Source organism: Salmo salar, chromosome ssa15 (assembly GCF_905237065.1).
Source record: "Salmo salar chromosome ssa15, Ssal_v3.1, whole genome shotgun sequence".
In the NCBI taxonomy this organism is placed as follows: Eukaryota; Metazoa; Chordata; class Actinopteri; order Salmoniformes; family Salmonidae; genus Salmo; species Salmo salar.
In genome coordinates this window covers 23,475,919-23,486,758 of record NC_059456.1, presented here as the reverse complement: position 1 = coordinate 23,486,758, position 10,840 = coordinate 23,475,919, and positions in this window count along the sequence as shown.

The window sequence follows — 10,840 nt, the reverse complement described above, 5'->3', positions numbered from 1 at the left end:
TGTACTGAACACCTCAATGTCCACCAGAATCGGGGTCAAAACATCTCTTATGACCAATTTGCTGTGTGGAGACTCGGGCGTCATTGGCCCAAAACAAGTCCATGGGTTCAACTCCCCTGTAGCTGCGACCCAGCGAGGGTAGAGCAACGCAGGTCCACCTGTCTTGTAGCATCTGCCACGTACGGGCAGAAGCTCTGAAGATGACCCCTTTATCGTCCCAGAGTTTGGACCTCAACTCGACTTTCTGGGGTGGAGAACACACGAACCGGCTCGTCCAAGAAACAACGAGGGAGAAGCTGTATAATCTGAGAGGAAGACATAGCTGTGTGGGATAGGCTACTATACCTCAGGCAAACTGTCCAGTCTGTCTCTATTTAAAGAGTGAATGTCCTTGGCATTCATACTCTGTATTTTATTGCATTCTTATCCACATTCCTTTTTCTGTTAGGCCTATCTTCATATGTGACTAAGCTGTATGCCCGTCACTCTGTTAACACTTAATGTATTTATTCATGCCCTACGGTCTTGTTTGATCAGAGGTCATGCCTGTAGAAACGAGAGGGTGCAGGGTTAATATTAGGCGCGGGAATTTGTCTATATGTGGAGATTTACCGAAACCTAATGTTATCATTGCATAAAGATATGTAACGTTAGGCTATGAAATGTATGTCTTGTAGGTTTCCTAAATATGTATTTACAGTACTCACCGTTTGTCTCTCTGGCGCTTCCTGGTTTGGAGGTCAGCTGACACTGGGGAATTATTCCATGGTGGAGATTTGTATTGCCTGATTTCCAGTAGTAGTGCTGGGTAAAAATCATCGGGAAGCCAATCCAGAAAAAAATGCCATATTACAATCTACGTATTTGTTGTGATAATTGCGTTGTTCTCTCTATGTATTGTAATGTTTATCATTTTTTTAAACTGCCTTAATTTTGCTGGGCACCAGGAAGAGTAGCTGCTGCCTTGGCACCGTGGTATATAGGCCTAAATCCAAGACAATAAGAAGACAGTGGCAGAATAAACTCAACCACACCTTTGTTTCATCACAAAACCGGAGAGCAACATGCCAACATCTGTTTGATGAAGTCCACAAAGCATATTAGAATTGGCTTCCTATTTCGCAACAAAGCATCCTTCACTCATGCTGCCAAACATACCCTCGTAAAACTGACCATCCTACCGATCCTCGACTTCGGCGATGTCATTTACAAAATACCCTCCAATACCCTACTCAATAAACTGGATGCAGTCTATCACAGTGCCATCCGTTTTGTCACCAAAGCCCCATATACTACCCACCACTGCGACCTGTACGCTCTCGATGGCTGGCCCTCGCTTCATACTCATCGCCAAACCCACTGGCTCCAGGTCATCTACAAGACCCTGCTAGGTAAAGTCCCTTATCTCAGCTCACTGGTCACCATAGCAGCACCCACCTGTAGCATGCGCTCCAGCACGTATATCTCTCTGGTCACCCCCAAAGCCAATTCCTCCTTTGGCCGTCTCTCCTTCCAGTTCTCTGCTGCCAGTGACTGGAACGAACTACAAAAATCTCTGAAACTGGGAACACTTATCTCCCTCACTAGCTTTAAGCACCAGCTGTCAGAGCAGCTCACAGATTACTGCACCTGTACATAGCTCATCTATAATTTAGCCCAAATAACTACCTCTTCCCCTACTGTATTTATTTATTTTGCTCCTTTGCACCCCATTATTTCTATTTCTACTTTGCACTTTCTTCCACTACAAATCTACCATTCCAGTGTTTTACTTGCTATATTGTATTTACTTTGCCACCATGGCCTTTTTTGCCTTTACCTCCCTTATCTCACCTCATTTGCTCACATTGTATATAGACTTATTTTTCTACTGTATTATTGACTGTAAGTTTGTTTTACTCCATGTGTAACTCTGTATTGTTGTATGTGTCAAACTGCTTTGCTTTATCTTGGCTTGGTCGCAAATTTAAATGAGAACTTGTTCTCAACTTGCCTACCTGGTTAAATAAAGGTGAAATAAAACATTTTTTTTAAAAGATTGCATGTAACAAACAAATACATGACCTACAACATACTCAAGCAAGTTAAAGTTTCTGATATTTTCGGACCACTAAACAACTATTGATTTAGAACACCGGAGAGTTACCGCAAGTCACAAAGAAAACAGGAGCTGCCTCCACTATTCCAGCACCATTTCAACATCATCTAAATCACCTCTGCTTAGTCTAATACAGCGACAACTAATGATACCAAAAAACGACTTAGTCCAATCAACGTAAGCTAAACATGATGTGGCTGCCCATGGTACAGATTTCTCTGTGTGTGAGCATGTGTGTGTCCGTGTGTGCAAGTAGAAAAAAAAACATGTTGACTCACCCTACTTTTAGATGCAAGCCAATGCCATCCTCCTCTTTCATGTTGCCTAAACGATCTATGACTCTGTCATACAGTACACGCTTTACATTTTTGTTATCCTAGGCTACCTGGCTAAAATACTTGCTCTAACTAACCTAACTTCCTTTCATGGGCAATGATACGCCAGGCCAGCTAGTTAACATTAGGCTAACGTTACTACATCTAGCTGTCACGAGCGGAATGAACAGTTTAAGGAGTGAGTCAAACGCAGGAGACTGAGGTCCGTTGGAACAATCTTAATTTAATAAATCCACAGGTAAGTTTCACATACGGCTGGGAGCATAACAGTCAGAAAAATGGACAAAAAGAAGCTCCGTTCAAAAGGCAGACGGGGCGCAGCCCGGCAACCCTAATGCCTAGATAATAAAAGTAACACCACACGTAACAACGAACAATCCCGCACAAAATCCTAGCTAAACACAGACAGACTAAATAACCCCCCCACTAATGACAAAACACAAAACAGGTGCAAACAAAAACCAGACATAACTAATAGACACTGAAACACAGATCGGTGGCAGCTAGTAGGACGACGACCGCCGAGCGCCGCCCGACCGAGGAGAGGCGCCCCCTTCTGTGGATGTTGTGACAGTACCCCTCCCCTGACGCGCGGGTCCCGCAGCGCGCCGACGCCGGCCTCGAGGACGACCCGGAGGGCGAGGCGCTGGGCGATCCGGGCGGAGGTTGTGGAAATTCCGCAACATGGCTGGATCCAGAATGTCCCTTGCCGGGACCCAGCACCTCTCCTCCGGACCGTACCCCTCCCAGTCCACGAGATACTGCAGGCCCCCCACCCGACGTCGGGAGTCCAAGATGGCCCGGACTGTGTAAGCCGGGGCCCCTCCGATGTCCAGGGGGGGCGGGGGGGCCACCCGCACCTCAGCGTCCTGCAGCGGACCAGCTACCACCGGCCTGAGGAGAGACACATGAAACGAGGGGTTAATACGGTAATATGTAGGAAGTTGTAACCTATAACACACCTCGTTTATTCTCCTCAGGACTTTGAATGGCCCCACAAATCGCGGACCCAGCTTCCGGCAGGGCAGGCGGAGGGGCTGTAATTTCCCTCGAGGCAGGTGCCTAGGAGCCTTACACTGGGCGCACACCGAACAGGAAGAGACATAGTGTGTTACATCCTCTACCAAGGTGGGCCACCAGTACTTCCCCCTCAGGCCTCGCACTGTCCGTTCCACCCCAGGGTGACCCGAGGAGGGTAGAGTATGGGCCCATCGGATCAAACGATCGCGAACACCCAGCGGAACGAACTTCCGACCCGCGGGACATTGAGGTGGAGTGGGTTCGAACCGACCCGCCCGCTCGATGTCCGCATCCACCTCCCACACCACCGGCGCCACCAGACAGGACGCAGGGAGTATGGGAGTGGAATCGATGGTCCGCTCCTCGGTGTCGTAGAGACGTGACAGTGCGTCGGCCTTCCGGTTCCGAGAACCCGGGATGTACGAAAGGGTGAACTGAAACCTCATAAAGAACATGGCCCACCTGGCTTGACGAGGATTAAGTCTCCTCGCTGCCCGGATGTACTCCAGGTTACGGTGGTCGGTCCAGATGAGAAAAGGATGACGTGCCCCCTCAAGCCAATGTCTCCACACTGTCAAAGCCTTGACCACGGCTAACAACTCCCTGTCCCCCACATCATAGTTGCGCTCCGCCGGGCTCAGCTTCTTAGAAAAGAAAGCGCAGGGGCGGAGCTTCGGAGGAGCGCCCGAACGCTGCGAAAGCACAGCTCCCACCCCAACCTCGGACGCGTCCACCTCCACTATGAATGGCAAAGAGGGATCCGGATGCGCCAGCACCGGAGCGTTGGTAAACAGAACCTTCAGACGACGGAAGGCTCTGTCCGCCTCTGCCGACCACCGCAATTGCACCGGACCCCCCTTCATCAGTGAGGTAATGGGAGCTGCCACCTGGCCAAAACCCCGGATAAACCTCCGGTAATAATTGGCGAACCCCAAGAACCGCTGCACCTCCTTCACAGTGGTAGGGGTCGGCCAATTACACACAGCCGTAATGCGGTCATCTTCCATCACCACCCGTGGTGGAAATGCGATATCCCAGAAAAGAAACGGCTTGTTGGAAGAACTCACATTTCTCAGCCTTGACGTATAGGTCATGCTCCAGCAGCCGCCCAAGCACTTTACGCACCAGAGCCACATGCGCGGCGCGAGTGGCGGAGTAGATCAAGATGTCATCAATGTACACCACCACCCCCTGCCGAGCATGTCCCTGAGAACCTCGTCCACAAAGGATTGGAAGACAGCGGGAGCATTCTTTAACCCATATGGCATGACGAGGTACTCATAATGGCCCGATGTGGTACTAAATGCGGTCTTCCACTCGTCTCCATCTCGGATACGCACCAAGTTATAAGCGCTCCTGAGATCTAATTTGGTGAAAAAGCGCGCCCCGTGAAATGACTCCACGGCCGTAGCAATGAGAGGTAGTGGGTAACTGAACCGCACTGTGATAGAATTTAGACCTTTATAGTCAATGCACGGGCGCAGGCTTCCCCCTTCTTCTTCACAAAAAATAAACTCGAGGAGACGGGTGATTTAGATGGCCGAATGTATCCCTGTCTCAAGGATTCAGTGACGTATGTCTCCATTGCCACTGTCTCCTCCTGCGATAGAGGATACACGTGACTTTTAGGAAGGGCCGCGCCAGCCTGGAGGTTTATCACACAATCCCCTTGTCGATGGGGTGGTAATTGAGTCGCCTTCATTTTACTGAAGGCGATAGCCAAATCGGCATATTCAGAGGGAATGTGTACAGTGGAGACTTGGTCTGGACTCTCCACCGTGGTTGCACCGATGGAAACTCCTATACACCTACCTGAGCACTCCCTCAACCACCCCTTAAGAGCCCTCTGCCCCCACGAAATCAGAGGATTGTGAGAGGCTAGCCAGGGAAGTCCCAGCACCACCGGAAACGCCGGGGAATCAATAAGGAACAGGCTGATACGTTCCTCATGATCCCCCTGCGTTACCATGACCAGTGGCACTGTTTCCTCCCTCACTTGGCCAGACCCTAGTGGTCGACTATCTAACGCATGCACGGGGAAGGGTTTGTCCAGTTTAACCAGGGGGATCCCTAACTTATCAGCAACACTTCGGTCCATGAAACTCCCAGCTGCGCCTGAATCGACTAGTGCCTTATACTGGGAGTGAGGGGAAAAACCAGGGAAGAAAACAGAGACATACATGTGGTCGACAGGGGGGTCTGGGTGAGACTGGTGCGGACTCACCTGGGGGGGGGGGGTCGATGGAGTGCTCTGCCTGCCCTCTGAGTTCCCGGGAGAACCTCTCCAGCACCGGTCCGCAGTGTGTCCTCTACGGCCACACTGGGTGCAGGAGAGGCCCCCCCCTCCGGTCCTCCTAGCAGCGGTCCCTCCAAGCTCCATGGGCGTTGGAGCAGGAGGGATGGGAGGTGGAATGAATAGGCCCCGATCGGAACGTCCCCGGGCATTTAGCAGGTTGTCCAGCCTGATGGACAAATCAATCAACTGGTCCAGAGTGATGGTATGGTCCCGGCAAGCCAGTTCCCGGCGGACGTCCTCACGTAGACTACACCTGTAGTGGTCAATCAGGGCCCGCTCATTCCACCCCGATCCGGCGGCTAGAGTCCGAAACTCCAGCGCAAAGTCCTGAGCGCTCCTCGTCTCCTGCCTCAGATGAAATAATCGCTTGCCCGCCGCCTTGCCCTCCGGGGGATGATCGAATACCGCCCGGGAAGCGGCGAGCGAACTCTGGGTAGTTGTCCTTTGCTGAGTCTGGGCCCTCCCAGACGGCGTTGGCCCATTCCAGGGCTCTACCCGTGAGGCACGAGATGAGGACGCTCACCCTCTTCATCGGAGGGAGAGGGCCGGACGGTCGCCAGGTACAGGTCCAACTGGAGCAAAAACCCCTTGCACCCAGCGGCCGTCCCATCGAACTCCCTGGGAGCCATTATCCGTATCGCGCTTGTACTGGGTTCGGTTGGATTCGGTAGGGGCGCAGGGCGATGAATTGGTCCTGGTGGGGGTGATGGAGCGACTCGCTCCCAGCTCTCCAGTCGGGTCAGCACCTGGTCCATGGCCGTGCCCAGTCGCTGGAGGAGACTGGCATGTTGGCCGACTTGTTCCTCCATTGACAATGTTCCTGTCCCTGCTGACTCCATAAGTGGTGCGGGATTCTGTCACGAGCGGAATGAACAGTTTTAAGGAGTGAGTCAAACGCAGGAGACTGAGGTCCGTTGGAACAATCTTAATTTAATAAATCCACAGGTAAGTTTCACATACGGCTGGGAGCATAACAGTCAGAAAAATGGACAAAAGAAGCTCCGTTCAAAAGGCAGACGGGGCGCAGCCCGGCAACCCTAATGCCTAGATAATAAAAGTAACACCACACGTAACAACGAACAATCCCGCACAAAATCCTAGCTAAACACAGACAGACTAAATAACCCCCCCACTAATGACAAAACACAAAACAGGTGCAAACAAAAACCAGACATAACTAATAGACACTGAAACACAGATCGGTGGCAGCTAGTAGGCCGGCGACGACGACCGCCGAGCGCCGCCCGACCGAGGAGAGGCGCCCCCTTCTGTGGATGTTGTGACACTAGCTACATATTGAACTTCTATCCTCTCAGGCCAGGGGCACAACAATGTATGAATTAACGGTTGGATCAGAATCTCCATTATAATCATTGTCCAGTACAGAGAATTAAGTAAAACCACAATTCCAAATCACTATCTCCATCGATGGCTGATTTAGGAAAGGGACAATTTTTGCTAGCTAGCTAGCCACTGTTTTTTTCTGTCAATAAAGACTTTTGGCCTGTGATGTGATTGGTCTTGAGCCAAATCCAAACTGGCTTCCATTGACACTTTTTTTTGGTGCGCCAGGACCATTCGAGGGCTGACCCCATTTAGTCACTGGTCGATAAGCTGTTGGTAGATCGAGACTTCTTTAGTCGAGCAGTAGAAAATAAATATATATATATATATATATATATATATATATATATATATATATAGTACCAGTCAAAAGTCTGGACACACCTACTCATTCAAGGGTTTTTCTTTCTTTATACTATTTTCTACATTGTAGAATAATAGTGAAGACATCAAAATTATGAAATAACACATATGGAATCACATATTAACCAAAAAAGTGTTAAACAAATCAAAATAGATTTTATATTTGAGATTCTTCAAAGTAGCCACCCTTTGCCTTGATGACAGCTTCGCACACTCTTGGCATGCTCTCAATCAGCTTCATGAGGAATGCTTTTCCAAAAGTCTGTAAGGAGTTCCCACATATGCTGAGCACTTATTGGCTGCTTTTCCTTCACTCTGCAGTGTAACTCATCCCAAGCCATCTCAAAATTACTGAGGTCAGGTGATTGTGGAGGCCAAGTCATCTGATGCAGCACTCCATCACTCTCCTTGGTCAAATAGCCCTTACACAGCCTGGAAGTATGTTGGGTCATTGTCCTGTTAAAAACAAATGATAGCAGGACTAAGCACAAACCAGATGGGATGGCGTATCGCTGCAGAATGCTGTGGTAGCCATGCTGGTTAAGTGTGCCTTAAACTCTAAATAAATCACTGACAGTGTCACCAGCAAAGCACTCCCACACCATCACACCTCCTCCTCCATGCTTCACGGTGGGAACCAGACATGCGGAGTTCACCTATTCTGCGTCTCACAAAGACACGTCAGTTGGAAGAAAAAATAAATACATTTGGACTCAAAGGACAGATTTCCACCGGTCTAAAATCCACTGCTTGTGTTTCTTGGCCCAATTAAGTCTCTTCTTATTATTGGTGTCCTTTAGTAGTGTTTTGTTTGCAGCAATTCGACCATGAAGGCCTGATTCACGCAGTCTCCTCTGAACAGTTGATGCTGGGATGTGTCTGTTACTTTAACTCTGTGAAGCATTTATTTGGGCTGCAATCTGAGATGCAGTTAACTCTAATGAACTTATCCTCTGCAGTAGAGGTAACTCTGGGTTTTCCTTTCCTGTGGCGGTCCTCATGAGAGCCAGTTTCATCATAGCACTTGATGGTTTTTGCGACTGCACTTGAAGAAACTTTCAAAGTTCTTGACATTTTCCGGATTGACTGACCTTCATGTCTTAAAGTAATGATGGACTGTTGTTTCTCTTTGCTTATTTGAGCTGTTCTTGCCATAATATTCACTTGGTCTTTTACCAAATAGAGCTATCTTCTGTATACCACCCCTATCTTGTCACAACACAACTGATTGGCTCAAACGCATTAAGGAAAGAAATTCCACAAACTTTTAACAAGACACAACTGTTCATTGCAATGCATTCCAGGTGACTACCTCATGAAGCTGGTTGAGAGAATGTCAAGAGTGTACAAAGCTGTCATCAAGGCAAAGGGTGGCTACTTTGAAGAGTCTCAAAAATATTTTGATTTGTTTAACACTTGTTTTTTGGTAACTACATGATTCCATATCATGCTCCCGAGTGGCGCAGTAGTCTAAGGCACTGCATCTCGGTGCTAGAGGTAGGGAGTCCCATAGGGCGGCACAAATTAATTAGCTAACTAACATTAGCCTGCCTAGTTGGAACTTCTGAAGAAGAAAAACGTTTTATTTCTACAATTTCCAAAAGATAACCAAACAAAAACATATTTACTTTTACGAGACGTGTTTGTGCCATCATGTGAAGTGGGCGGAGAACAAAGCCCTCTTCAAATTGTTTAAGAAAGAATTTAAATATTATTTAGAAATGATTAGTAAGTGTAAAAACTAAAAAGCAATACGTACCATAAAACATTTTGACAAATTGAACATTTATCTCGATATCTAATACCCCTGTCTGTTAGGTTTATGTACTCTTGTTTGTATATTTCTGTTTGTGTATTTGTTTTATTGTTCATAACAATAAAATAAATTAAAAACATATCTCAAGCCACACGTTAGACCGAACTATATGTGATGTTGACCAGATACCGTCTTTCCACCTAAAGCCAAGTCGTTGCGGTGCAGTCCAAATACACGATACTTCAAACATTTCTATTTTATGGAAATTGGAAATGGCCTGTATATAACGTGTGTGTTTAGAACTAATGTTTATTGAACCTTTGCATCTCATAGGAGCCGAAAACACAATCCTCAGAGTGTGGAGGATTTTAGAACTGGAATCTTATAAAAAAATATGTTGACCTGTCAAATATCCAAGATAATAATGTAGTCATTGATGAGTGAGGATACTTTAGAAGCCAAATGTAATTGTGCAGAAGAAAGGCCACCTTCTTCTGAAATTGGAGAGTATTTACAATGTGTCTAACAAGTGTATCAATAAGGTGGTAGATGAGCTACAGTTCATATCATGCTCAGTGTCGGGTCCAGTCATAACAGACATTGTTACTTCCTGTTTAAGGAAACGGGGCTGTGTTGTTGATGATGATTCCATAATCTCAGATTTGGTTAAAGACGTCTGTGAAACAAAACCCATAAACTCAGTTTTGAGGGGTGGATGGACCCCTTGCCACACCATACAAGAGAAAGGAATGAAAAATAAAACAAATTCTGTCGTTGAGCCTGTAGAATATATATACTTGATGCAAAGAAATGAAGAAGCTTCCGGTATGTTCCTGTTCTACAGTCGCTGTTAAAAGCCGTAAGCAATAAGGATTTTTCAGGAGAAAGCTTTAATAAAAAGGTTCTCAAAGTAGGCATACGGGTGTGTCTCTGTACAAGTCATTTAATGATGGCAACACATTTCAAAGAAAACAAGTGTTTATCAGGAGATGAACTAACCCTTTCTTTACTTCTCATGTTGATGACTTTGGGCTCCCGAGTGGCGCAGTGGTCTAAGACACTGCATCTCAGTGCAAGAGGCGTCACTGCAGTACCCAGGCTGCATCACATCTGGCTGTGATTGGGAGTCCCATAGGGTGGCAGACATTTGCCCAGTGTCACCTGGGTAGGCTGTCATTGTAAATAAGAATTGGTTCTTAACTGACTTGCCTAGTTAAATAAAGGTTAAAAAAAATTATAATAAGTGTTTGTTCCTCTTGGAACATCCTGCAAAAAGCACCACATCACAGCAGTCTATTGAGTGTTGGTGAATGTGACCTCACAGTTTAGGTCTACACTGACATCTATTCACTTAGCCATTCTCTGCAAGGCTGTTGATGTGAAGGGATATGGGAAGGTGCTAGAGCCATTTTTAAAAGGACCTTGCACAATTAGAGGAGGAAGGATTTGTTTATCTGTTTGGGGTAGCTTTCTGAGCTCCAGGAAAAGGAAGAAAGAACTGGAACATTCCAACCCAGAACAAAACAGCAACATTCTGAACATGTTCAAACAGCTTCGGGAAGAAAAAAAAAAAAAAAAAATTCGCTCTTTAACACAACGTTATGGTGTGAAAAAAGCAGTGTGCGTTA